This window comes from Bidens hawaiensis, unplaced genomic scaffold (assembly GCF_021521415.1).
Source record: "Bidens hawaiensis isolate Kalapana, Puna unplaced genomic scaffold, B.hawaiensis_p1.1 tig00020944_1, whole genome shotgun sequence".
Classification (NCBI taxonomy): Eukaryota; Viridiplantae; Streptophyta; class Magnoliopsida; order Asterales; family Asteraceae; genus Bidens; species Bidens hawaiensis.
The window spans coordinates 1-27736 of NW_027493237.1; the positions used below are offsets into that span (position 1 = coordinate 1).

The 27736-nt window shown below is 33.4% G+C and overlaps 2 non-coding genes and 1 pseudogene across 3 annotated transcripts; 2 read left to right on the top strand and 1 right to left on the bottom strand.

The window, feature by feature from the left end:
• The first annotated feature begins 11357 nt into the window (after nt 1–11357).
• TRNAL-UAG (transfer RNA leucine (anticodon UAG)) lies at nt 11358–11437 on the top strand. The gene has a single exon. It is a non-coding gene; the product is annotated as a tRNA-Leu (tRNA).
• A 4661-nt stretch (nt 11438–16098) lies between these two features.
• TRNAR-ACG (transfer RNA arginine (anticodon ACG)) lies at nt 16099–16171 on the top strand. The gene has a single exon. It is a non-coding gene; the product is annotated as a tRNA-Arg (tRNA).
• A 1240-nt stretch (nt 16172–17411) lies between these two features.
• Nucleotides 17412–24225, bottom strand: LOC143562357 (uncharacterized; annotated as a pseudogene). Its single transcript, XR_013140471.1, has 17 exons — nt 23975–24225; nt 23609–23806; nt 23259–23342; nt 22735–22794; nt 22509–22616; nt 22044–22243; nt 20959–21339; nt 19859–19946; nt 19609–19785; nt 19422–19511; nt 19226–19288; nt 19042–19116; nt 18925–18975; nt 18749–18823; nt 18207–18618; nt 18067–18132; nt 17412–17733 (listed from the first exon to the last, which is right to left on the bottom strand). The product of XR_013140471.1 is annotated as an uncharacterized LOC143562357 (transcript).
• Between the last annotated feature and the right edge of the window lie 3511 nt (nt 24226–27736).

Below are 27736 nucleotides of genomic sequence, written 5' to 3' on the forward strand. Positions count from 1 at the left end.
AAGCTGCATTTTCTCTGAAGTTCGAGATTATTTTCCAATTCAAAGTTTCTTCCAAGTGTCCTCACTTGTCACATATTTAATCTTTTGTTTAATCTACCGCAAGAAGCTATGTATCATAATATAATAACCCACCTTTTGATAACGAATCAGTTACTCCAAGCATCACACAAACAGGTACAATGCAGTCCCTCTAAAATTAAACCCATGATCAATATTATGACCCTCTTTCATAACCTGCAAATATCAATTTGAAAATCACATACTCAGCAAATCAAATGGTTTGTAATAACCAGTTATAAAAGGGTCACTTTAGTTGGAACAAAAGGACATTGATAAGAGTCGATACAGCCACTACCACTACGAGTATGCTTCATGGATGGTAACGGGTTGTTATAGGACGATTCTGGTCGGACCAGTACGTTTTGTTACCTTCTTCACCATATATTTATTTAATCATTCATGAACATTAACTATTAACGAATATGCAATAAAGGTGTTTGTGAGTCAACCAAATATATTGACTCGTTTTGCGTCGTACTAAAAGAACCGACTCTAACCCGCTTGACCCGTTACTGCCAATAATAAAATCTGTGTTTGAATTTTAAAGTCTGCACCAACCACAGCACGTGAATCATATTAACCGACTCATTAATTTCAATACAATTGCACGGCGTACTTTATATTAATTAATGATAATTAGAGGAATTAAACACAATTGCATTGTGTTCATAAACACATACCTCTTCAGCAAACATAAAAATAGGGATTTTGTCTCCGCCTTTGAAATGTTTTGATTGATAATGCTCCAACGCACCCATACATTGGCTTGAGCTCTTTTCAACAATAAGAGTTGGAGAAGATAGATGGTTTATATGCAACTTCCATTTCAAACGACATAACCCTTTTCACCCCTTTAAACCATGGGTGTACCTAAAGCATCATTACAAGTTAATTAATAACTTTGAAGCCGAAAATTCAAATCCTATGCAATTAAAAAATAATAAAAAAAATATTTAATGGTCTCCCAACCTTTATTTCTTCAATTCCTCTGGTACCCAACCTCGATTCTGCATCACACACCAAATGACAGATAAAAAATTATATATTGATTGTCTAAACAACAAATTATATATTGATTGCCTTATGTAATATAGAGATTCAGTCTTGACCAATTAAAAAATTATATATTGAATGCCCAAACAACAAATACCAGCCAAAAACAACAACGAAAAAACCGCGCAAAAAAAATGCAATACAGCAAAAAATAAAACAAAGAAAAAAAGAAAAACATCAGAAATATAACAAATTATATATTGATTGCCTTATGTAATATAGAGATTAACACAATCTTGACCAATAAAAAAATTACATATTGATTGCCCAAACAACAAAATACCAGCCAAAAACAGCAACGATCTTATTTTTGGATCCCGGGTGCATTTATTAAACGATCTTATTTTTGGGCTCAGTCTCGTTAAGCTCGAATCGAAAAGCAAGTCAACCTCAAGTACCACACGAGCGGGTTGGCATGTTTACACGACTACCGACCTGGACCATTTCGATATGTAAAGGAAATTAAAAAAAAAAAGTTATGTTTCGACACAAGCCCGTTAACCTGCCACGCAAATATACCACTTCCACTGATCTCCTTTTAACTTGTACCCAGAAACAAACTGTATGACGTTTGAACAAAAATAAATGTAAACCAAATGTGCCACCTTATGACAATGAAGGTTTCCAAAAAAAACACTAACGAATAATGATGGAAAAAACCGTTCGTTAAGTGAGATTAAAACACAAATTAACAAAAATTGATAATGAAAAACATCTATAAATGATGAAGAATGTGAATGTAAATAAATTGAAGATGAAGAAGGCATGAGGTGATGAGGAACATGGACCAAATCAAACCATAACTTACCCATTTTGTTTAGGTTGAAGGATGATACCGAACTTTAAACTTTGCAAACAATGAACAAGTCACTGAACACCTATAGATACAACATCAACTTCAAATGTAGATAACAAGATAAAAAAATTTAACAGATTGTAGTACAAAATATGAACAAGAACTGAAACAAGATCAGTAAACATGTACCTATAACACCTGGTTGTGCTCAAAACCATCATCCCATAATTCTCCTTTATCCAGGTTTTGAATACTGGCAAGAAATATGTAGTAGATCACCTGATGTCATTAGCAACGCAAATTGTTTAGAATTTCTCAAAGCAATAAATATACACAACTTCTGGATAAGAAATACATTACCAAAGCCTATCAAGCACATGTCATGTAATACTCCTAGCCTGTCCCTCAATTTCTAGTCACGTTGCAGCTTAGACAGTATGTGACTGTCAGTATTATCTACCCGAAGCATTATTATAAATATATAATATACAACTATTAGCACATGCTATGTATCAGATTGGATTTAAGGTGAACCATATCCTTGAATTATTTAACTTCTTCTTGCTCTTCTTCCACTATTCGATCTGAAAAACATGAAATTGAAACAACACCATGAGGAATTGGGACCATTGTTACAGTGATTAAAAAATCTCCTATGATCTATTTACAATTACAATTAGGGTAACTCATATTTAACTCACTAAATGATCAAATCAGCCATATGAATAAGCAACAAAGTAACCAATTTTCTATAATCCTATTTCAAACACAAAATTTTAGCCTAATTTCAAAAATAAAAGAAAATCAAGCATGCATACCTCAAAAATATTAGCCTAATTTCAAAAACAAAATTTTATGCTCAGCCCACCTTTTCTGGTCTCGAAATCTGAAAAGAACATCCCCAGATGAAAAATTGTAAGTAATATAGATATTAACAGATAGAGAGATGTGCTAGTACCAGAACACAATCTTGGAAACGTCTGATTCACAATCGCAGGCGTGTGAAATTAAGAAACCTTATCCCGTTGAAGGAGGGATTATATCGGTGAATTTCAGAGGTTTTAAACCATTGTTGAGTACTCTGAAGAGGCACGGAGTAGAATTAGGGTTAGGGAAGAAATAGTAACGGATGATGGGATTAAAATCTTTAATTGAATAACTATTGATGCTTGTAATATACCGATGATAATGCCCCGGAGATAATAAATTTTGCCGGGATAGTTTGAGAGGCCATTTAATTTTACGGCGTCTTAAAGAAAGAGGGTGTAGAAGGTGAAAAACAATCATCGTTAGCTTGTGGCTTATCATTGAGTTACTAATTTTAAAAAAACTCTACTTTCAAAGAATATGACGTAACTCTTATTTAAGATGGATGCCCTATAAATCTGGAGACCTAAAGTCATTGTCTCATTTAGCTTACCCACGAGACGGCCTTGATGAAACATGACCAAATTATATACCCTCCCGTGAATTTTTTGGTGCCTCTCTATGCTTATACTCATAAATGTAAATATATGAATATGATTATATGAAATACAAAGTTTATTTTCAGAACTCTAAAATATTTAGTTCATTATTATTATAATCACAAAAACTTTGTTAAAAACAAGGAACAAAACAACCGATAGAAAATCTAAAGAAATAGCTATGCTATTCAAACTTTTAACAATAAAAATTCTCTCTAGTGCAACGTTTTCTTTAATATCCATCTTGTGTTATGTTACTAGTAAAAAACTTGAATATAATTTTCTTTTTCTTAATCGTTTTCTATTAGCATAATAATTGCAATATATGTTACATCTATTTCACTGTATTATATAGATTTATCGGCAAGTACATTAAAACGCTTTTACTAAATTAAACGTGTGATGATAATAAATACACGTTACCACCTACTACATGTTGAACCTTAGACAAGTGAATCAAGACTACCAAATACGATATTGCATAAAACGTTTATGCGACTCTTTTCATTAATAAGAAACAAGAACAAAATCTTTCTACTCTTTCTACTCTATTAGAAATAAACCTTTTGATGAGTTTATATAACACCCACAACTCTAATTCTACTTAAACTAGGAAACATAATCAAACTAAACTTTTAATTTATCTAATAATAAATAAAAGATAACTATGACACCAAGTTATTCAACTTGGTCCATAAACTTTGAATCTCAACCGAACCGCCCCTTGAGATCTTCCGTATCACCCTTATACTTTTCGTATTAACCATTCGGGTTCTTCAAGTTGATGTTGCTCCGAGTTTTACACCACCGTCATTGAGTAAGGTTTTATATTCATTCCCACTCACGAGCTAGAATTTAATATGTTATAGACCCCAGTTGATAAATATCAGTGAACTTAATTCTTTCTCGCCTATCCCAACCTTAGTAGGGAAGAGTACAACTGGCATAAACAACGTGCTACATAAGAGGTGAAATCAAACTGAGTTCATACAAACAACTAGTAAAGTGTTTAATTTGGTACTCGAGAAGGAAATATAAGTGTAAATTATTTTGGATAGAGTGATTAAAGGACTCTCTATTAGTCATGTAATTCTCTCGTCTTTTGCCCATCTATTTTTTTTGCTAATCGGCGCTTTTAATAAACTTCCATCGTTCAAAAAAAGGTGTTTAGTTTCGGCATGTTCCCACCAACACCACTTCCTTTCACTAAAACTCGTATGTTCAAACATTATTGTGTTATAAAATCCACATAAGCTAAATTGATCTCTGCTCCTCCAAAAAAAAGAAGAAGTTAAACCAGTCTCTAAATAAACAAACACAACTTGTGTGTAACACCTTTAAATTTTATATTAATTACTACATCTAGGCTTGTCACTTTTAACTGAAACCCGACCCAAGAAAACCCTACTCTGAACCCAAGCTAACCCAAACCGATAAAACACTAACCCAAACCCAAAGCGCGGTAATTTGGTTTGTTTACTGGTTCTAATTTTTGAGTATCGGGTCAACCTGAAGGACCAGAATAAATATTTTGTTATAAAAACCTGCTATTAGATATTGGAAATATCAGTTCATATACTAGTCATGTAACAATTAGGTATAGGCAATATCAATCATGGCAAGTCATTGAATTGTGCATATTTATCGATGATACTACGCGTTTAGGAAATGCTATATGTTATTAGAGCAACTGTTCTTGTTTCAAGCCTCCTAAATATCTAACGTGGTTCCTAAGAACAAATGGTTTAGATTGTTCGGACCGAAAATGTCAACTGAATTTCCATTCATATGTATGCCAGAGTTTACAATGGGTATCAAATTCTTTTCATATTATGTTAACCATCCAATAGCTAGTACAACAAATGCATGTTGTAAATATTCATATTCTGTTTTGCAATTTGGATTCCTTAATGTGAAATTCGTTTCTACAAAACCATGGGAGATGAATATGTTGCTTTAATTTTAGTATGGTAATAAAAAAATTTTGGTTTTCTTAGATATTGTAAATCTAAACCCGAAGCCGAGAAACCCATGAGAGATTCGGGTCGGGTTTCGTTTATGAATTTAAAACTACAAACCCAAAAAATCCAAACCGAGTAAAACTTAGAAATTTTAGAAGAACACCCATAACTACATCCGTCAAAAAACTAATTTTCAACTCAAATTTGACGGATTAATAAGTAATAGGGAATCCACCTATAATTTCTGTTGTATACATGAGGTTTCTACCTTCATTTTATCTATTTTTTTTATCATTCTGTTCACACATGTGCGGTATGCACACCCATGGGTTATGTATTATGGGCACATGCGTGTTGGTTCTTTTAAATGGTTGTATTACAAATTATATATATATATTAATTATAAAGTTGGAGTCACTCACATATTTACATTGTTCTATGCTATGACATTTTAAGCATAAGTTACAAGTTTTTAAAGAATCAAAAACTTTACACCTTAGTATACACGTGTCTTCTTTTGCACAACACTAATTTTACTTTTGTCATAGAAGAAAGCATTGTAAATGCATGTGTCACTTCATTCCATTCTTCTTCAATAATTGTTTCTCTCACCTTTCCTTTTCTCTAGCTCTTTACACTTCTTTCTTTGTTTTGATGACTGCCCATTAAATTATTATTATTGGCTGACTGTGGGAGAGAAAGTGATTTTTGAAAGAGAAACAAAGTAATGGCCCTTGGCCTGCTTTGAACAAGTTGCTTTCAATCGATGATGATAACAACGTGCTTGGGCGTTACCCTGTCATTGCCGGCGGCTCCGGCTGAATTACATGTGTGACGCCCTCTGTTGTTCTATATTTCTAACATTGAACCTTTCGGTTTGAATCAATGATGTCTTCGTTTGACTGGAACGTGATTAAGGCCATGGCGTTCTGTTATCATGTGTTACTGACTTTACTTTCAACCTTTAGGTTTGGGTCGATGGTGGTAAGAATGCGAATGCCCGTTGCCGGCGGCTCCGCGCCTCCGCCCGTCTATGGCGGCGGCGGTGGTCTATGATCAGTATAATTTTTGTATCTTGAAGGCTGTGATGAAATTTCGGGAATTATCTGAGCTTCGTTTTAAACAACATTGCATTTCTTTCATTGTAATTTTACATTTATGTGTAGTAATTTTCATTGTAGTTTATTTTTCATTTGTGTTTGTTGGAATTTTTATTGCATCTTTTTGGATGCATTGTAATTTGGTTTTGTCTCGGTATTGTTCACATCCGCCGTTTCAAATGACGGAAGTGAATAGTTTTTTGGTCAACAGCCCCTCGTCAGATGTGTCAGGATAATACTGTTCACTTACGCCGTTTCAAATGGCGGAAGTGAGAAACAAATGTATAGGGGCAGCTTATAAGGGGTAAAAATTGTGTTACGCCATTTCAAATGGCGGAACAAGTAGTTTTTATTTCACTTCCGCCATTTGAAATGGCGGAACACAAAATTAATGTTCATGTCACCAGAAAGTTTCTGACAGGTTATGCTATCATGGTCGGTTCCGCCATTTCAAATGACGGAACACCTAAAAACCCAAAAAAATTTCTCTCTCCTATAAACTATTACACCCCTTTAATATTTCCTATTTTTAAAAAATTTTCTCTTATAAATAGAACAATTAGATACATACAAATGGCATATATGTATATGTATCGCTTTTGATGACAGTTTAGAATTTTCTAGGAAGCGTGAGAAGAAGGGACAAGACATGTCACATGTGGAAAGACATATACAATAGACAGAGAGAATACTGAGCGAACAATTATCTAATTTGCATTAGACACACATACACAGTCACAACCCCTTTTAAAAAGAATTTAGTATGACAATACTATATTTGAATTGTAAAGAGAATACCATGGCAACATGCAATGTTATGGTATAAATTTTCAGAAGAATGATTACTGATATAAAAGTGATTTTCATTTTAAACAAGTGTTAACACTAGATAAAAAAAAATCAACAAGAATAGACTATTTTTTCCCACGCATGCTTTTTTTCTTCTTTTTTTTTAAATGCCATTAAAACAAGTATTAAATAAAGTTTAGTAAAAGTAAATAAAACAACATACAAGAAAACTTTTGCAAGTTGCATGTCTTACGCAACCAATAAGTTGTTATGGTAAACTAATTAAATTCTAGACAAAGACCGTATTGTTGTAGGTTAATTTAAAAGTCAGATGATTGAAACGTAAATGGTATGTTGCACTTTCTTTTTAATAATTAACTCTGATTCAAGCTGTGCTTTGAGATTTATGTCTCGTATTCTAAAACTATTTTGTTGGAAATAGTCCACGTGGTTTATAGTGGAATCCAGCTAAATTGTACCTTTGTAGACAATAAGGGTTCAAACTTTAAAGTGTGTAAACGATATAACAGGGAAGAAAGTCCAATTGTTGTCCATTCAGGGGTCGGAGAGAGAAAATGTGTGTTTCGCTAAGAAATATAAGTGTCGATGGTGGGGAGGCGTTCAAAGAGGGTATAAATGGTCGACTGTGAGTTGTGACAATGCGTCGATGACACATGGTGGAGGTCCAATGATGATGGTGTAAAAGACTATGAGGGGAGATAATAAAGAACGATGTTCCGTGTTTAAAGAGGCATATGGTGGTTTTTTATAATCAAAATTTATTCTAATTTACTTACATTAAAATGTATTACACATAATAAGTATGGATGCTCATAGTTAAACCTGACTTATATTGACGGAGTTTCCAAGTCAAATCGGTAATATGTTTTTGGGAAAACAAAAGTGAACCGACCGGGTTGGCTAAAATGGCCAAAACGCTTCACTTTTGAAGTGTTGCCAATGTTTTAGCTCGATAATCATCCCATTAGATTTTCATGGTTCAGTAAAAATGGTATGTGTAAAAAAGAACAAATGTTTTACATTTTAAGTATCAAAGGGTTTATGATCAAAATTATTAACACAAAATTAGTTAAGTCAATATTATATATGTTTTTTTCAACGACAGAGGATCTCACGCGAAACATAACATTTTCGTGGCAATGTCTAAGGTCCTGATGCACAGGAACCGGAAGTAGGAATTCGATTGGGAGGGTTGGTGTAACTTTATGTTTATTTATTTATTTATTTATTTGTTTAGTTCGGTGGTGTTGTATGTTGCTATGCTTTTAGTTTCTTGCTATTGGCAACAATATGGCATGTTTTACATATACTGTATTGATATTATTGGTATAAGATTGTACCTAGCGACATAAGCGTATGTCTGTATGATGCCGTATGCTTTATATTATTTTGATAAATCAAATTATGTAAATTTTTATGATATGTCATCTTTCTTATAAAACTTAGCAACCGAATTATATTTCTTGACTTTTTATTATCTTATGCTAAGCGTTAGATTTCTCTCATGAGCTTTCTTTTAAAAGCAATCAAGTTTTGTAATTATTTCTAGTTTTCTACAACAATATAAGCCGTTTGGCTATCACTTACACCGCAATTTGATTCATTTGGAACACTAGAAATACAATGTTTCATCATAATACACGATAAACAATAAAACAAGAACCGCTTATATAAGTAAAAACTTCTGGTAAAATCGTAAACGTAAATATAAGTTGGCTGATATAAAATTTTGTCCGGCACAAACTATGGACTGACACAACTCGTGTTAGCCAACTTACTTGTGTATAAGTTGTGATATGCACTCATATTGCACGATATGGATCATGCAAGTACGGGTTTTATCACTAGTCATGGGTCGTATCAAGTGAGAGAGGGCTAGTGTTCAGAAGTTGAACTTTCATCGATGTAGATTCTCTAAATGAGTGAAGAATAAAATAATTTGTAATAAAATTGCAATTATTAAAAAGTGTATATCTTTAATAATATAAATATATTCACAATCGTGATAGACGGCGTGAATCCAATTAAAACAACATGGTCTAATCGAAATAAGACAACAAAATTTAAGGTATACAGTGGCCTATCATAAAACAAATTTATCCCTCTAACTAAAATAAAAAATAAAAAATAAAATAAATAAAATTTGTGGCAGCCATGCGTAGCTTCTGCATTCCGGGACTCCAATTCGCAAGTTTATAGCTTTTTCCCGGAGCACGTGTTAGCATGTGACAACTGTTTCTCTTTTTTACATCTTTTCTTTAAATTTGTAATTTTATTTTTAAATAATAATGTATTGGTTGAATACTTCGAGAAACACTATCTTTGTTTTTATAACTACGCTAAAAAAACGTTATATTTTTATGTTTTCTCTTAAATTCAATTAATAATATTTTCTTTTATATTTTTATCATTATTTTTTTCTCTTTCTTCCACTTACAACCACTTTCAAATATATTAAAAATAAATAGAGAATAAACAGCGTTCATCCAAATTTATTCAACTCTTTAAAATTTTCTTTTTCCTCCACTCATAATCAGTTATAGCCCTCTAAAAAAGTTAAAGATTCCTCTCACATAATTCTCATATTAGCATATAAAGTAAAGAAGTTTTAAAAATTTAACCGTCACTTAGTTAACATAGTTTTAAAAACAATCTGGTTATTAACTTCGTCACTTATTGTTGGTTGGACAAGACACTAGTAACGGTAAAAGATTGTTTTGATTAGGTGGGGAATAATAATATCCTTCAATAGAGTTGGAGCTCGGTTAGGAGCCCATCCTTTGCTCAAGAATGGAAGGAAGTCGGTGAGTTAATGTGACTAGTGTCTATTTTGCATAAGGTAATAATAAAAGAGGAGCCGGATAAATGGTGTTGGAGCTCGGACGATAGAGGGGCTGGTTTGGGTTTTAACTCCAAATCAAATAACCGCGTTATTTGAGAGAGGGAGCTTATTAAGGTGGAGGTGACACTTCGGCTAAAGACCAGACACTGGATCATTTAGTCCTTTGATGTTGTAACCTTGTTTTTTTTCCTCTTTTGGGGCTTGGTTCCTATTTGGGCCGTGTCTCGGACCTGTTTATAATGTACAACCGTTAAGAAAATCTTAATCAATTTAATAATTAAAAATATAAACTGTAAAAAAAATTAGTATAATTTTATTTGACAAGGAAGAAAAGGTACATTTATAAGTATTAGCAAAAATATATACGTTGTTTTTTTCAGTCAACAAATAAAACGTATATATATATTAATATTTTACATTTTTAAACTAAAATAATCACACAACAAAAAATGAAGCAGAATAATAGTAATTATTAATTTAGTTCAAAAACCATCGGGTAATACTAGTAACTCTGCTTATTTATATGTTTAACACGTTAAATATATTTCTATTTGATTATAATGTTACACATATATATATATATATATATACTTTTTAATTATAGGAAGTTAAATAATAGAAAGAGTTAAAATTTTTAAAAGTAAAAGAACAAAAAATAACTTTACTAAACTGATAACAGTGGGAGATAGGGGTGAGCAGAAAACCGAAAATACCGAACCGAAACCGAATTAACCGAAAAAACCAAACCGAAGAAGACTTTGATGGCATTATTTTGAGTACAAGGACGAGTGATGGTGTTTGATTTGACAATCAACGGGGTGTGAGGGTAATCCTATTTGGCTATTTGTATACTCGAATATAGAACTCGTCCCATGTATTGTCACATATATATATGTCCATTGGGTACCTGATTACTCATTGCTTGTTAGGTGTCGGGTATACTCGTGAGTCTTGGATATATATGCTAGTTTACTAAAATTTATTCGTTAGGTTTTCAAGTGCTTTATTTTCTATTTTCATTTTTATATTGACTTGTTATCAAATGGAAGTAGAAAGTGTCCAACTGAATTCATCGATAAAAAAAATGTTAGAAATTTACATGTTAAATGAATACCTGAAAACCATGACAATCTTTCAGCATGAATAACATGCCATATTTTAAATTTTAATTAAGGTATCGGTTGATTTATAACTAAGATTGGTTAAAAATAAAAATTGTTTTCCGAATTATATCAATACAAAATAGAAAAGTGTTACAAATAACACAAAGACGGTTTGGCCGAGTGGTCTAAGGCGCCAGATTTAGGCTCTGGTCCGAAAGGGCGTGGGTTCAAATCCCACAGCCGTCATATTTTTTTATTTTTTTTGCACTTTAACTTTTATAGTTACATACTTACATGCATGAAACCTGCATCAAAACTTTGTATATGTTTTGACTTACCGGATCAAACGAAACAAATATGGGACCAAACATTGAAATAATATACTTTTATTGAACCAACATCACGAGTGTTACAAAAAAAGATTTTATAAGTTGTCATATAAGAGCATTCACATCCCAGCATTTAGTTAGAAAAACAAGGTTTCTATTCAAATGAAAGATAAGCTGAAAATGAACAAATGAGAAAGAAAACACGAAAACAACAAAGTATTCGGGTTATTACACTTTAACTTTGAGTAGACACTTTTCTTCACCTCGTATACAAATCCAATTCCAAAAGAGTAAACGTGTATTTATAAATTATACCATAGGGCCCGTATTGTAGAAGTTTTTCCCGTATGGTCTAGAAATACGTGAAAATATTTTCGTAACCGCTCTATTTCGCATTTCATCAAAAATGTTTTAGAACATGTTGGGGTTTGGTGGAGGTCTTTACTCTTTAGGCCCATTCTTGACCAGGTTCCTTTCTTTAGTTGAAGACCACTAGGTAGACGTGCACAAATCGGGTAGTGTTAGAAAACCTGAATCGGTTCGGAACCGGGTTTTTTTTACCGGGTAGAGAATGGCACCGGTTCCAGTCAGGAACCGGTTCGGTTCCCGACCCGAACCGATGCTTTGAAATGCCAACTATTAGGAACCGGGTAGGGTAGGAACCGGGACCGGTTATTACGTGAAAACCGGTTCCGACGGTTTTTTTGAAATTCAAATAAATTAGCCGTTACAAACCGGTTCCAATGGCTATATAGCCGTTTTTGACCGTTGGAACCGGTTTTTTTACTATATCAAGCGTGAAAACATACTATAAATAGCAATGTCTTGTATGTTGTTAGTTAAACCACTTCCCAAACTATATAACACACTCTCAATCACAATTAAGGTTAAACCGACAAGAAATAGCAACTAATGACGATGTTTGGGTTCATTACGACTTGTGTGTCATGACCGACGCACAAGAGATGGCTCGTTGCAAATATTGCTCGAAGTTTCTTAAAGAAGGGTCCAACTCGACATTACGAAAACATACGAATAAGTATTGTCGTGAGAAAAGAAGTTTGGATGCTAAAAAAGCAGAAGCGGGAGAGTCGTCCGGCTCTACAGCCCAAGCATCTACCGCCGGTGACAACGCTTAATCGTTGTAAAACGCCAGATTAAAACGACGGACGTTTTTTAAGTTTAAGTTGTTATGTTTAGTATTGTTTATGTTTTAATAATGTTTGTAATAGTTATTGTTTAAATAAATAAAATGTTCGTCGTTATTAAAAAAGTGACAAAAAATTAATCATGACTAATAAGAAATAAACAACACAAATTAGTTATTATTAAACAAATCAAAACTACATATTAGTTGAACTTGTTACAAATAGTTTTACTAAAACAAATAAAAATTACAACTCCTCTTCGTCTTCAACCTCGTCTACATTCTCGTCTCCACCCTCGTCTTCATTATCGGAAGAAAGCCCGTCCTCCGCCTCCTCATCATGAATAGGACGCTCTATTGGTATTTCATCTTCAAAGTTCGCCTTGTGTTGTACACGATCAACCGCATCCAAATGGTCCTTTAGGCAAATGCAAACCTCTAGAGACTCGGGAGTTAATTTTGTTCTTCGCATTGATAATACCCTCCCACTAAGAGAAAAAACCGATTCGGAAGCAACCGTTGAGGCTTGTACGGCAAGCAAATCACGAGCCATGGCGGATAGAATAGGAAATTCGTTTTGTTTTCCTTTCCACCAAGCCAACAAATCAATATTGCGAACCTCGTCGACCGTTGCACCCTCAACATAGTTTGCTCCACTATATCGACCAAGTTCGCTAGTTGGTGTGTTTCCTCTTTGCCTCTTAGATGCCGATTCACAAATCCCATTTATCAAGTTTATAAGTAGGTCCTTGCTCGGCCTACTAGTCGTTTTTTTAATAAAATACGATCTCGTGCTTGGACCATAAAGTTGAAAAAAATGGTCATAAAGGACTTGAAGGTTTTTGTTAAACTTTTCACACGCTTCCGTCGACAACTTCGGGTCGATCTCGTGCATACCCATGTTGTCGAATATTTCTTCGATCGTTATCTCAACCCCATGAACATTCCAATATGGGTTTAAAGCGGCGGCACAAGTGAAGACCAGCGGTATGTTTTCAAAATATTTTAACAACTTTTCCTTCATAACCGCAACAATATTCTTAAAGAGTTCCTCAAACTCTTTAAAAGTACAAGACATGTAGTATAATTCTTGCAAAACCCATCAACTAGTAGGGTAACAGACTTTCGATAACTTTGTTGTTGAGTTTTTGAACACGTCAAGATACCCCAACAAATAACCGACATTGACCCGAACACTTTCCAGAAGCATATCGGCCTCTCGTACGTCAACAAGATTGTTATGAAAACTTTGTAGAGTTTGGCGTTGGGCGAAAGCACACTTGAGCATATGACAAGTTGAGTTCCAACGCGTTGGAACATCCCAATTCGGTCCCAAATAATTTATTTCAACCGACTTGCAATAATTATTATATTCAAGATGTTTTCTTTTACCACTTTCGAAGACATCTTGTAACATAAGTCTAAAAAATTTTAAATCGTCACAAATGTTTTCATTGTCGAGACCTTTTTGAACAACCAAGTTGATGATATGTGCAACACATCGAACATGAAAAAAATCTCTGAAACAAGATGGTGAATATTTAATGATAAATTTTTCGGCCGCCTTAGTATTGTTTGATGCGCTGTCAAACGAAATCGAAAATATTTTATTTCTCAAATTGTAAGTCGTTATAACCTCATCAAGCAAGTCAAACAATTTTTCGGCGGTATGTGGGTACGGGAAGTTTTCAAAAGCGATGGTTCGTTTCATCAATTGCCATGTCACCGGATCAACCCAATGAGCGGTGACACATATGTATGATTCGGGCACCCCGTGTGGTGCCGACCAAACATCGGTAGTTAAACTAACCATCGCTTGTAAAGAATGAAAAAACTCGATTAACTCTTTTTTAGCACACTCCCACAACTTGATACAATGACGTCTTAAGGTAGTATGACTTACATGTGTGTATCGCGGTTGTAGAGTTTCTCGAATCAACGACATCAAATCCGGGTCATCAAAGTGGTTAAACGGCAAACCTCGTTGAATAACGAACTTTGCCATTCTATCTTGAACTTGAGTCGTGTTGTAACGAAATAATGTACCATCCTTACCCAAGTCAACTTGATCGGTCGCGCCAATCCCTTTTCAACGCCTTGCAATATGGCTTCTCGATGTGCTTTCTCAAAGTCGAGTTGGAATCGTGCTTTAATTGTGTTCCACATAGTTTGCAACGAGCCTTTTGGTAACCTTCGGCATTCACAACCAAATCCCAATTCTTCCATATGTCTTGGTTGCGGTTATGGGTGACGACCGTAAGAACATTTGGGTCCTCCATAGGAGGAACGAGTTCAATAAAAACACTCTTCTTAGCCTTCTTGTTAGTTTTTTTTGATGGGTGCCATAGTAATATTTAGTTGGATGGTCGGGTTTGCTAAAGGAGAAGTATTTTAGTTTGTTTTTGAGTTTGGTGGTGAAACAAGTAATGGAAAACAACTTATATAGGTTTTGTTCATCAAGAACCGGTTCCAACGGCTATATTACCGTTGGAACCACTTACAACGGTAATATTTTCCTCAAAAACCGGTTCCAACGGTAATATAGCCATTGGAACCGGTTACAACGGCTATATATCTCTCGAAAACCGGTTCCAACGGCTATATTACCGTTGGAACCGGTTCCAACGGCTACTTTGACCACCAGTTGACCATTTCATAAAAAAGTCGCCGGAACCGGTTTTTTCGGGTAGGACCCGGACAGGGTACAATTTGGAACCGGGTAGGAACCGATCAACATATACAACTAGTGGAACCGGGTAGGAATATCGGGTACAAAAATACCCAAACCGGGTATGAGATGCATCGGGCAAGAACTGGAACCGGGTCGGTTCCGGAACCGGTTTTTTTGTGCACGTCTACCACTAGGTGGTCGGCCCTAGTATCCTAAATAGAAGCACGTTTTATGTCTCTTGTTCTATAAAATGTAAACCATAATGTAATCTCTATATATTCATGTCTTTTACTTTGTAATTCATCACGAGTGAGATAGAGCAAAATAAAATTACTTTGGTTGCAACACGCGAATGTAGGTCAGTCTAGACCAAACCACGCTAAATTCTTTTGTGGTTGTGTTCATTTATTTGCCTTCGTGTGTGTTTCAGTTTCGTGTGAGTGCCAGATCCTAGCAAAACATACACGTGATCCACTTCTAATGTAGATATGCGAGCGTAAAGTATTAACATGAAAGATAAAGTAGATAGAAAACGTATACTATGAAAAGATGACACTCAAAAGAAGAGAAAATAAGTATCAATAACAAACGAAAAATAGTTATTGAGAATTTTAGATTGAAAGAGAGTTCTGCCAATACATAAATTAATTTTGTTATAATTATTGTAGTGGTAACATCTAACAAGTGACAAATACATAATATATGCCGTACTTATAATAATACTGTTAAATAATTTATGTAGCGTATCTGAAACATCAAGGACTCCGTGGCCCAATGGATAAGGCGCTGGTCTACGAAACCAGAAATTTTGGGTTCGATACCCAGCGGAGTCGTTTTTTATTTATTTATTTTTTGTTTTTAGCTACCAAAAGTTAATTGTTTTCCTTACACAATTCTAGTCTTTTATCCAAAGTTTTGAGTTGATCAAGGAAGATACGTGGTTTTAGTTAAAAACTAGATCTTTGGATCCGTTTAAGTTGCAATTTCTTGTTTCCTTATTTGTAACTTGTTTCGGTTGGGTTTTATTGGACTGGTCTTTTTGGGCTAGCCTGCAGACATTTTTTATAATACATAGCCGTTAAAAAACAAAGTTTCTTTACACTTCCATATAAATTTATTACGATATGAGTTGTAATTGAAAAAAGCATCTAATACACTATTTGTAACTTATTTAATTCCCTTACCAACCATATTTTTTATAGAATTACTCCTAAATTTCTCACTAAAAAAAGTAATTTTGTAAATTAAGATAGGACTCTTATTTTCTTAATAATAAAAAAAACTAATTTCAAATACTTCTTTGAATGTACTATCTTTTTTAACAGTGTTTTGATTTCACGATTAGTCATTAGGTATACCAATCATCAATACTCGAGTTTGAACCCTGAAATAAAGTTTCAACTGTCAGTTATTAGTTTGACGCTTCAAAGATTCAAAATTTCAAACGCATAACCATCCGTCCCAAGGAGTAAACCCCTAAAGAGAAAACCCCTTGAGCACCAGACCAGACGCCTTGATAGCTATAGTGGAATCCAAGTTTAAATGTAGAAATATTTATAAATAAAGGCGGTGTTACTTGTCGTTGTAACAAGTTCATAAATAACTAGTAGATAGTGGTTATACAATGTGGAAATGAATCGATTATTTCATTGAAATAATTCGTTTATTATGATTTAAAGTTGTGATTCAAGCAAACAAGTTATCCTAAAGTTGTACTACTTCAAGCACCTTTTCATCTTTAATTTATTCTTTATCTACGTACATATATCACATGGTTTCTTTATCTTCGAACATTAATCACATGCTAATCTAAATAATGGCGGTGTTACTTGTCGTTGTAACAAGTTTATTATTTTTTGCAAGTTCATAAATACTATCCTAATAAATTTACTTAAATACAAGTCCTAACCTTTGTACTCACATGAATGATAACCACCATATAACAACTCTCACAGTTGTTATCTTGCCTTAGCTTCCAATGAACAATCAACTTATTTCTTATTAATTGTTCAAAACACAGTAAGCAAATATGCAGCTTTAATGAACATTTCCAAACACCCTCATATGCATAATCAACATTAACCACTAAAATCCTTGTTAAAAGTGTTGGCATTATTAGAGTACCCGAAGCTTAGAATTCAACTGTTTTAACACCAATCCCATTTAAAACACAGGGCTGATGGTTTCGGTATTAGTGCTACAGATTAACATAAAACTACCGTGAATTAGAACATGATAGTACAGTATTAATGTCGTCCAACCATGCTTCAAATTTGGCATTTTAAGGTCTTCAGAAGTTTGATCCAAGTAATAGACTGAACCCGCATGATTAACAGTTGTGCCTAGATAGTCGAGTATCTGATAGAACTGTGAACATCTGTGTATCTACAAATTCCTGCAAAACCCAAAATTCATTGCATTTAAAACACATTTTACAAATTCTAGCAAGAAATGGCATTTCAAAACTATGATAATATACCTTTTTTAACAATTTTTTTTAATAATAAGCTCTTTCAAGATTAAAAACTTGTGATCTGTTCAAATAACTGTTCTTAGTAGAGTTATTAAAAATAAAGAGACATGGGTAAAAATATATAGTTTTAGTTGGAAAATATTATCTGAAATTGATTATTTGACTCTTAAAAAGTTATTATTATGACTCCATAATCACTTAATCGGAACAACTGAAGTCACATATCATCTAGAAGTGAAGTTATAAAGGCCGTACCCTGATAAATTGTCGATCTCTATAGGGAAAGGAATCAATATAGCTCTCCTTGAGAAGTAATGAAACCTGCAAATAAATAAGGATTAGGTTTTGAAATAAGAATAGTAATAATAAAAAGATCTAGAATAAGGTTATATTACCCTGTCATTATCACATTGCACACTAGTGATTGTATGGTTGGACAAGTTTGAACAAAGTGACTCCAAATGCTGCCTCACGGCAGCTAAAAATTGTGTTGCAGCTTCAATCTGTGTCACCAAAACTAGTTATTTCCAAATGTTTACCAACATATAGGAATAGATCAATAAGTATATTTTGCTATAAAATCATAAATAACATGAATCCAGCAATATGAACCTAATACTTGACCATCAATACAAGAAACATGAAGTAAAGTGAAAAATGGTAAGAACTCGCCTGCCATTTGTTGCACTTGTACACTGGATGCTTTTTAGCAGCAATTTTGTCACCTGATAGTCTAGCATGAAGCGGTCCTAATTTGTTCATGAGTTCTTTTTGCTTTGGGAGTGCTGGCAAGGAGGACATTTCAACCTGCCAATAAAAAGTAACTTGATAAATTAGATGACAAAAACATTGATTTTAAATGCATTAATATATGATCTGGAAATACTAATATTAGATTTCCAGCTAAAGTGAAAATACTTTGTTCTTTAAGCCTTACCTGGTTATCTGCCAAATTAACATGAACAAGGTTATTTGATTTCATCTTGTTAACTGGTTTATGCAGTATCCCAACCTGCACAGAAAATATAAATAATAGATTAAATTAAACATATTAATCAATAAATGTAAAACCCAATTCCATATCTCCTAAAAACATGCATATCGGAAACTTACAACAAAGGGGACTGGGGCATCAAGAAAATCAAACATCTTTCCTGGAAGAACCTGTAAAAATGAAATATAATCATTGTTGTTACTGGTACTAATATATTAGGTGCCCATATAACTCACTGGAAGGAACAAGCTTTGCCATTCAAATGGAAGGATCATAGGAATAAGAGCCAACACTGTAGCGGATAAAACACCCTACATATGTTAAAATTAACAATTATTAAGGTCATTAATCAGTTTGGATTTTGGAATAACAATCAGTACAAGTATTTATAAACTATTAATAACTTTCAGAAAAGATTACCAGGTTCGGAGACGTGATGATGACTTGTTTTTCCAGAAGCACCGCCGCAAGCAACAATAAAACCTGAAAATAGTTTCATCAAGAGCAACAGTTCAAAAATGCATATAGTTCCAAATAAAGTCCCTTTAGAAACATATAACTGTAAGGATAGCACTTAGGATTATATAATACTGTAACACGTGAATAAAACACTTACATTTTGAAGGGAAAGAGCTCTACAAATTGCTATGGTAGTCCAATTTGATAGTGAGACAGCTTCCTCAATTGCAGCAAGTTTAAATTTGACCTAGTCAAACATTACATGTCAACATGAATAAATCCTAGAGGGGGTTCAATTCAGGTTATGTTTCATCTTTTAATGGTCCACAAACAAATATACCTACCTTATCAGGAATCATTGACATGTCAACATTAGGATCTTCTCCAAAAGCAAAAGCAGTTCTATAATATTCAATAGGCTGTAGATGCTCGAGTGGCTTAAAATGTATTTTACCTCCATATGTTGGAACTGGCAATGTGTGATAGCCGCAAACAATTTGCAGCAAATCACTTTTATTTTCCTGTCAGAATAATAACAAAATTAATTATCAACTAACATGGTATATTGTCTGTAAGCAACAAAAGTCAACAAACCTTAGCCCATTCCATAATCGTCTTATTAGGTTTATCACTGCAAGAAAGTACCCCATCTTCATCCTCTGTTACAATGCCTCTCACTGAACTGGTTAAAAACAAGTATATGGTATTTAACACATGAAACAATAATAACGATAATAATAATAACAAAGATAATAATAGGTACATCATAATAAACTTATATAGTGCAACATAAATCCACACATGTATACAGGCATTTAAATTAGATTCGCTGGTGAGTTTAACGGGCCAAAATGTTTCAGGTCAAAAAGGTTAGTTTTGAACGAGAAATGCCACAATGAATCTGTTGGACTGGATGACCTGAAACACTTACATGTTCGTAATTAATAGATTTGATTAGTTAATAACTAGTGGTGTTAACTGTTAAATATCTAAAAATATGATATTGAACTTTAATCAAATTATGTGGTGGTCGATGGAAAAACATTCCACGTGCATGGGAGTTTCAGTTAGACTTGTTGGACTGCAACCTTTAGGCTTGTAAACGAACTGAACAAACATGAACGAAGTGTGTTCGTTCATTTAACTTTAACCGAACAAACGATTGAACACAGTAGATTAAATTAACAAAGTTTTCTTGTCTGTGTTCGTTCATTAACAAAATTAATGTGTTAGTGTTCATTTATATGCGTTCGTTAACAGTATAAACGAACAGTTCATGAACGTAAATGAATGAACATAGCTGAAAATAGATGAAAGAAAAAAACCGAGATAAAACCAATTAAAAGTAAACGTGAACAACAATGTGTTAGGCCTAAAAAATTGTTAAAACTAGACTAAATTGTAATGGGCCTAAAAATTTTAATGAATATATTAATGAAAGAAAACGAACAAAATTAATAAACGTAAACTAACCAACATAAATGAACGGACAAAAACAAATTTATATGAATATTAATGAACGAACAAGGCATGTGTTCATGTTCGTTCGTTTAACTAAATTAACTAAAGGTTGTATGAAATAAGCATACTCTTTGAAAAACTTTCGACCCATTCAACCCAATTAACCTGCAGCTATTTTATTTGGCACGTTAAAGATGAAACAAGCACAAGGCATTATGAGAAGATAAACTCACCTGAACAACGGACCAAAACTGCCAATTCGTGCTAGTGACTTGTTAACCGGGACAAAACAGGCCTCGATATTAGCCTTGCTTATACTATCACGATCACCCTGCACTTTTCCTAAATGTTCCCGTCTTCTTGCTGATGCATCAGAACTAGAATTACTAGGAGATCTGTTTTCCAGTTTTGAAGGTGAATAATGCCCGCCATCAGTTGAAAGGGACAGTGTGCCATGAACTGGTATTGCAGAATCCATCCATGATCGCTGCTGACGTGGACTGCCAGCACATTCAGCCTCTTGGTTTTTTAGTTTGGGTGACGAAGGGACACGATCAAGACTCATTTCACTAACAAACTGTGTTATTCGATTTAAACGTTCCTGTGCAACAATGCTGAATCAAAGCACAAGCATATTAACTAATGGTAGTTTAAATGCTTAACGTGTTTTCTATAGGTGGCACGGGTCAAAACAGGTAATTATTTGGTACAGGTGGACATAGGTCAAGTTGGTTAACCAAAAACACTTTTTGCCAAAAAAGAAAAATTAGTGTTTTATATAAATAAATAATGTGTTGATGTTTTAAAGTGCATCTTATCTCAATGAATAACTTTTTTTAAACATATTTGACACTAAATATTTACAACAAAAATAAAGATCATTTCAAATAATAAACAGTTTAAAATTTGTAAACTGATTTTACAAATTATAATATTCAAATAATGCAGCTTCTGTAATTATGCTTAACGCGCTTAATTATTCATAAAAAGATAACGTTTAAAAGGTTTCAGTAATAATCTAACTAAATTTGGCAAAAGCTAATTTTCACACATACTTGGTGTGTTAAATATACAAGAATTATAATATCTCAATTAAAATCTAAATATTCAAATAGATAACTTAGAAGGTTTTATGCATTAAAACAAACTTCAAGTGACATTCAACCTTTTCAACCGATTTTACTTGTTTCCTTTTACGTTAACTTTTCGATTTTACACAATAGAAATAAAATGCAGTTTGAATTGACCCGTTCACGAGTAACTGTCAAAATTGCCAGCTATAACTATTTCAAATGAGTGAAAGAAGTGAAAGACTAACCTGTTTAACATTTCATAATGTAATTCGAAGAAAGGAACTCTGGTCAACAGACAATAACAACGAGGTGCAGTAACTAAAAAACGACTGCCTCGACCGGGTGTTCTTGGTAGAGATGAGGCAACACCAAGCATCCCTGGTGTTCTTTGAACAAATTCTTGTGTGTGTAGGCAAACACCATAAAGAGTTGCATTGTCTGCCACCTGAATTGGTACAAAGAAAAGACTACAATTGTTAATGAAGAGCTGTATGTGATTTGTAAACCCCTACAAGATAAAAAGTTGACTTGATATGGGAGCTCGTTGGTAGAGATGCAAACAAACCAAACGTTCAACAAATCATTCATTTGGAAGTTTGTTTATAAACATGAACAAGATTTTATTTATACCGTGATCTATTTTAGCCATCAATATGACAGCATTTGGGTGTATTTTCAATTTCGTGAAAATTAATAAGCCAAAATGTGGCCATTTGAGAAAGAAAAAAGAGACATTTAGATGAAGATAGTGTAGCAAATTAGATATAACTTGCCTTGAGTGAAAATATAAATGATAACTCATCTCTGCTTAAGTGGTCCTGCTTACGGATGCATGATAAAATAAAAGTTCAATTATTTTCTTAGCTAACATGATCCAAAACAATATTTTTCTACACTAGAAAATAGATGAGTTTTCATGTAATCATAGTCTCATACCTGTCCATAAACGAGTTGATTTAGCTCACTAAGCGATGGAGACCTCGCCAATATACATGCCTGAAGGAAGAACAAAATTAAAGATAAAACATTATCCACTTATGACACATATCTAAACTTTGTCAGAGCAGAAAGTTTAATAAATAGAGAATTGATTCAGGTTATGCTGTATCTCTAACAGCCAAATGAATAAAAATAAGAGAAATAAGCTAAAAGAGAAAGGGTCAAATGGTTGAACTAGTAAAATGTTTCGAAAGTACGCCACGGTGTATTTTCTTAGAGCATAAAACTTCCTAAACACTGCATTCAAAAACAGACTTTTGTTCAAAACCTTAAACTATAAAATGTGTATAAACATAATGTAAATAAAAGAAGTCAATATTAAGAAAGATAGGGTAAAAAGTATCTTGGTGACCCGACTCATTTCTGCCAATACAAGAAAGAATCCTTTGACCCGAAACCCAACAATTTCCCCTTCCCCTCTAGTTTGGCATATAAAGATATGAAGTTAAGCAATGCATCACCTTCACGCCTTCAGGAAAGCAAAAGGATGCTAAATCTGATAAGCCCATAGATAAATTCTTCCCTGGAGGATATTTGAAAAGTATCTGGAAGTAACAGGAAAAATAAAAAAGAAAAGTAACAACTAGAAAACATTAGCATTTTATATCAATAGTATATCTACAGCATAACAAGTTAACAACACAGTTTCACTCAATGGAGTAAAATACAAGTCCTCACACTTTTACGTTAAAACACTTTTTTCAAAAAACACTCATAAACAGATGCCATCTCAAAACAGAGCAATATTATAATGGATAAATAAACCATAATGCATATATTATTTTTAATTTATAATTCATAGACTGCTGACCTGAGGTTCCATCATCACACTTGGAGGTGATTGTAAAGGCATGGTTTTAAGATCCGTTTCTGATAAGTTTGATTTGGCCTCCCATTTCTTTCTTTTACCAAATGCATCCTCCACAGGCTCTAGATTAGCATTTGGATGGATACCCGCAACAAAAAAATGTTCAAAAAGCGCGGTTGGGTCCTGATATTTTGCACTATCCTACATCCACCATCTCCACATAAGCTATGTGTGACACATCAGGAAACAAACAAAAGAAAAAAAAAATAATAGTTGTCCATTGAAGTGTAGTTCAAGGCATAGTTGGCACTTTAATTGCAAATTACTATAATAAAGTCAAACACTGAAGCAAATCAAGTTACGTATTACCGAGGTCTTGGAGTGAAACTGATACCACTGGCGTTTCTGATGAGCTAAAATCTCTGGATTGAAAAAGGCTTGATCCTGACTACCACCCCAGTTCAAAGCCCTTTGCATATGAGTCTTGAATCTTTGAAATCTATTGGTCTGTTGAGTATTTAACGACGTCACAATTTCACTTCTGCACCGTCTATGGTTCGCCCCTACAGATGTCATTCTTGAACCACTTGACTTGAAGATTCACTATCTAATGCTTCATTAATTCCTCTTATAGTTTAATCCATCTTCCATCCATTTTTCTAACCTAGAAACATATGATATGATGCTTTTACAGTTTTACGACGACACTGATACTTTGACTAATGACTGGTTAACCATAACATATTCCGGCATCTATATTATATTCAATCTTCTATCATATCAATCATATATATCAAGCAATTTCCCCAATTCCTTGAGCTTAATGCGAAACTATGAGGTAAAATCATTGAATAATCCTTGATTTAGGTCAACAGCTAATCAACAACTATAAATTATTCATATATCATATGCATAATACCTCCTCAAGTTGCATGAATTCCTGGAGAATAACAGTTTCTTCCACAAATCACAATCAATCAATGAATCCTGTACGGACAAACAAAAACATTCAAAATCAACAGCTCGTAATGATATACGCAATCAAAATATCTCAAATAAAAGGAATTATAAATTATGCGATTGGATTGATAAAATCGGAAAGAGGACGAACATGAAGTGTGTTTGTGGAGATGCAAATGCTAGGGTTTTGTTGGATTGATTATATCGCATGCAAATGGATAACTGATTCTAACAGAAACAAACTATTATTGCTTGCATCCGGTGAAATGAAACCGGATGGTTGCCACCAATATGAATTGGTGGTAATAATAATATACACTTGATATAAAATATTAAATTAAATGATATTATATTATTACAATTACACACATGGCATACGCAAATCTATATGTAACGAAAATCCTCTTAAAAATGCAAACGTCACGTCACGTCACGTCACGTCACGTCTCGTCTCGTATAGTTAATAAAAATGCAAGTGATTTTAAAGAAAAAATGAGGTAACAAACCTCTCTTTCTGTAAGGATGCAAATTTCGTCGGTATTAGCTATGTTTATTTTAATCTGTATTGGTTACCTTTGTTACGTTAATGAAACTAATGATTGGTAAAACCCGGGTGTTGCAGCAGCAATTGAATCGAAGGTGTAGATCGACGCTCCCAGTTATCGCGTACGTTTTGTACGATAAGGCATTAGCGTATTGCATCTTCTCTCTCTATATATATATATAATAATATATATAAACGAAGATCAAAAAGTCCTAGGTGTCGCGATGTAGTCGCTCCCTATTTTTATGAAAGCCACCATATTACTCGATTTTTGAATAGTGAACTCTCAATAATTTAACCCGGTTTGACCCGAATAACCAAATCACGGATCTTTAACTAATTAATATCTACGATCCAAGCTTAATTCATCCATCTGCCCCAAACCTTTGATTGATTTTGTGGCTTAATCATTGCAGATCTTCGAGTGATGACTTGCAAAGTATTTGTGTTCCTTTGTGCTACTCACGGGTTCTCTCTCAAACCCTAAAGCCGCTGGTCGATTAGGTCAATGGAGCCACTGCCTAACAAGGTCAATGGAGTCGCTGCCTAACAAGGTCGATTAGGTCAATGGAAGTGTGATAATATATTTCTGTTGTAGGTTGAAGCTACATACACTTTTGGGACCTCAAATTACTGGATTTAGAGGTGGAGGAGGTTAAAACTTTATAGTATTATATATAACCAAAAGTTATGGGCAAACCTTCTCCAATAGCTCCGATTCAAATTTTTGTGAGGTAACTATCCATCTTAAACTCATATATTATTATTTAAAAAAGCATTAATTGTTGGCAGGAAAATCTAGGGACAAAAGCATTGATTCCTGTTTCTGTTTACAATCAACACAGGTATTAAGATTACAACAATCATCTAATTCTTCGTTAATTGTGTTTATTTACCCTATAGGTTGTGTATTTGTGTCTAAGTGTCTTACTCGTGTTGTCATGAACTCTAATTTCTGGTTTTTGATTGCGTTTCATGTAAGCATGTTTCTAATTGTTTAAGTTTGGTTTCAGTTAATTCACTGTTTTTATCACTATTTGTTTGATCTAGGTAAGCAGTTAGGTGAATGAACTATAAAATATTAGTCCAATGGACTTCATGAAAAATTTGTGGGTTTGTTTTCCATATCTGTGGTGAGGTACCACAACCAAAAGAGATCTTTTTGTTGCAGATCATGTTATGAGTTTTTCCAGCTATTTGTTTAAATTTTTAAAACTTTCCATTAAACAAACATGTTTTATCACATGTGGTTTGTAGCACTATATGATTCATAGGTAGTTTTTTGGTGTAGAGCTCACAAAGCTTACATCTTTATAAAAGAAAGGTTTAATATTTATGTGGTTTCTTTCAATTTCGTGGCTAAACATGATATCCCCAGCAATTTCATGTGAAATTTTCATAAATTTTAGTTATTTTATGTCTTTTGCTCACTTTTGGTTTCTAGGTAAAATTTGTTGGCGGGTGTTGGCAATTTTGTAGAAATTGTGAGATCGAACTGAATAACTCGAGATTCTCAATTATTCCATTTCTTGATGTTAGTGAACAATCATGGGATTTGAGTTTATCATTTTTAAGGATATTGGTTGGGATTAGATTAAAGTCATTTTAGTGGGAACTTCACAAGATTCTTAAATAATTACATTAGAACTTTGTTTGAGGCAACCGTATTAAAATGGCGAATTGATAATGATTTGCAAGATACCACTATTCAAGATTATCTTTCTCATAACTAAACTTACATTACAAATTATTTGTTTACTTTTGATCCATATGAACTGTTTATATTCATACTTTTTTTTATATATGATTATGAAACTGGTAGTGTTTTTATTTATTTTTTTTATTTTATAATTTACGACCAGGTGGTATTTTTTTGTATTGAAACAAATTACTTTGGTACGGGCCTGGTTGTTATGACTTGAACACTTTTTAGCATAAGTATCATGTCAAATATGATGACGAAAGAAAAAGATATTTTATTTTAAATGTACAAATGGATGAAAGGTTGCTTCAAGTTAGATTATTAATCAATAGTACATGTGAATTTTATTGGATCTAATTGGCCTGTTTAAATTTTGTTTTTCAAGCCAGTTCTGGACTTAGAATTGGATCTTATCAAGAGTGTCTTTCTCACTTGAGTGTCACAAGGAGTGAAGAATGAAGATTGGTTTGATGATAAATTATTTCACAAATAATGAGATGTTATAACTCGGTTTAAAAGCTATATGAGTTTGATGAGACGCAAGACTCATTTATTTTTTTACTATACAATTAGTTTTTTAATTATAAATAATATATATCTTTTTTTAAATAAATTAGATATTAATTTTTAGTATATCCTTACTTTATAGGATTTTTATATCAAATATTTGGTTAGATTAGTTTTTAATTTAATGAGATGTTATAACCCGTTTAAGAAATATCTGGGTTTGATGAGACCCATACCCTTGAATTCGGGTCAAATGCATGAGAAGTTTCCATTTAAAAATCAATCAAATCTGGTGACTCCAAAAAAAAGGGGAGCGACAACATCGTGACACAGAGGATTTTTATGTTTTCTGATTGTTTTGTATTTTTACTATAAATATTTTAGATTTCGTCGTTTCTTTTAGTTCTTAATAGTGGTT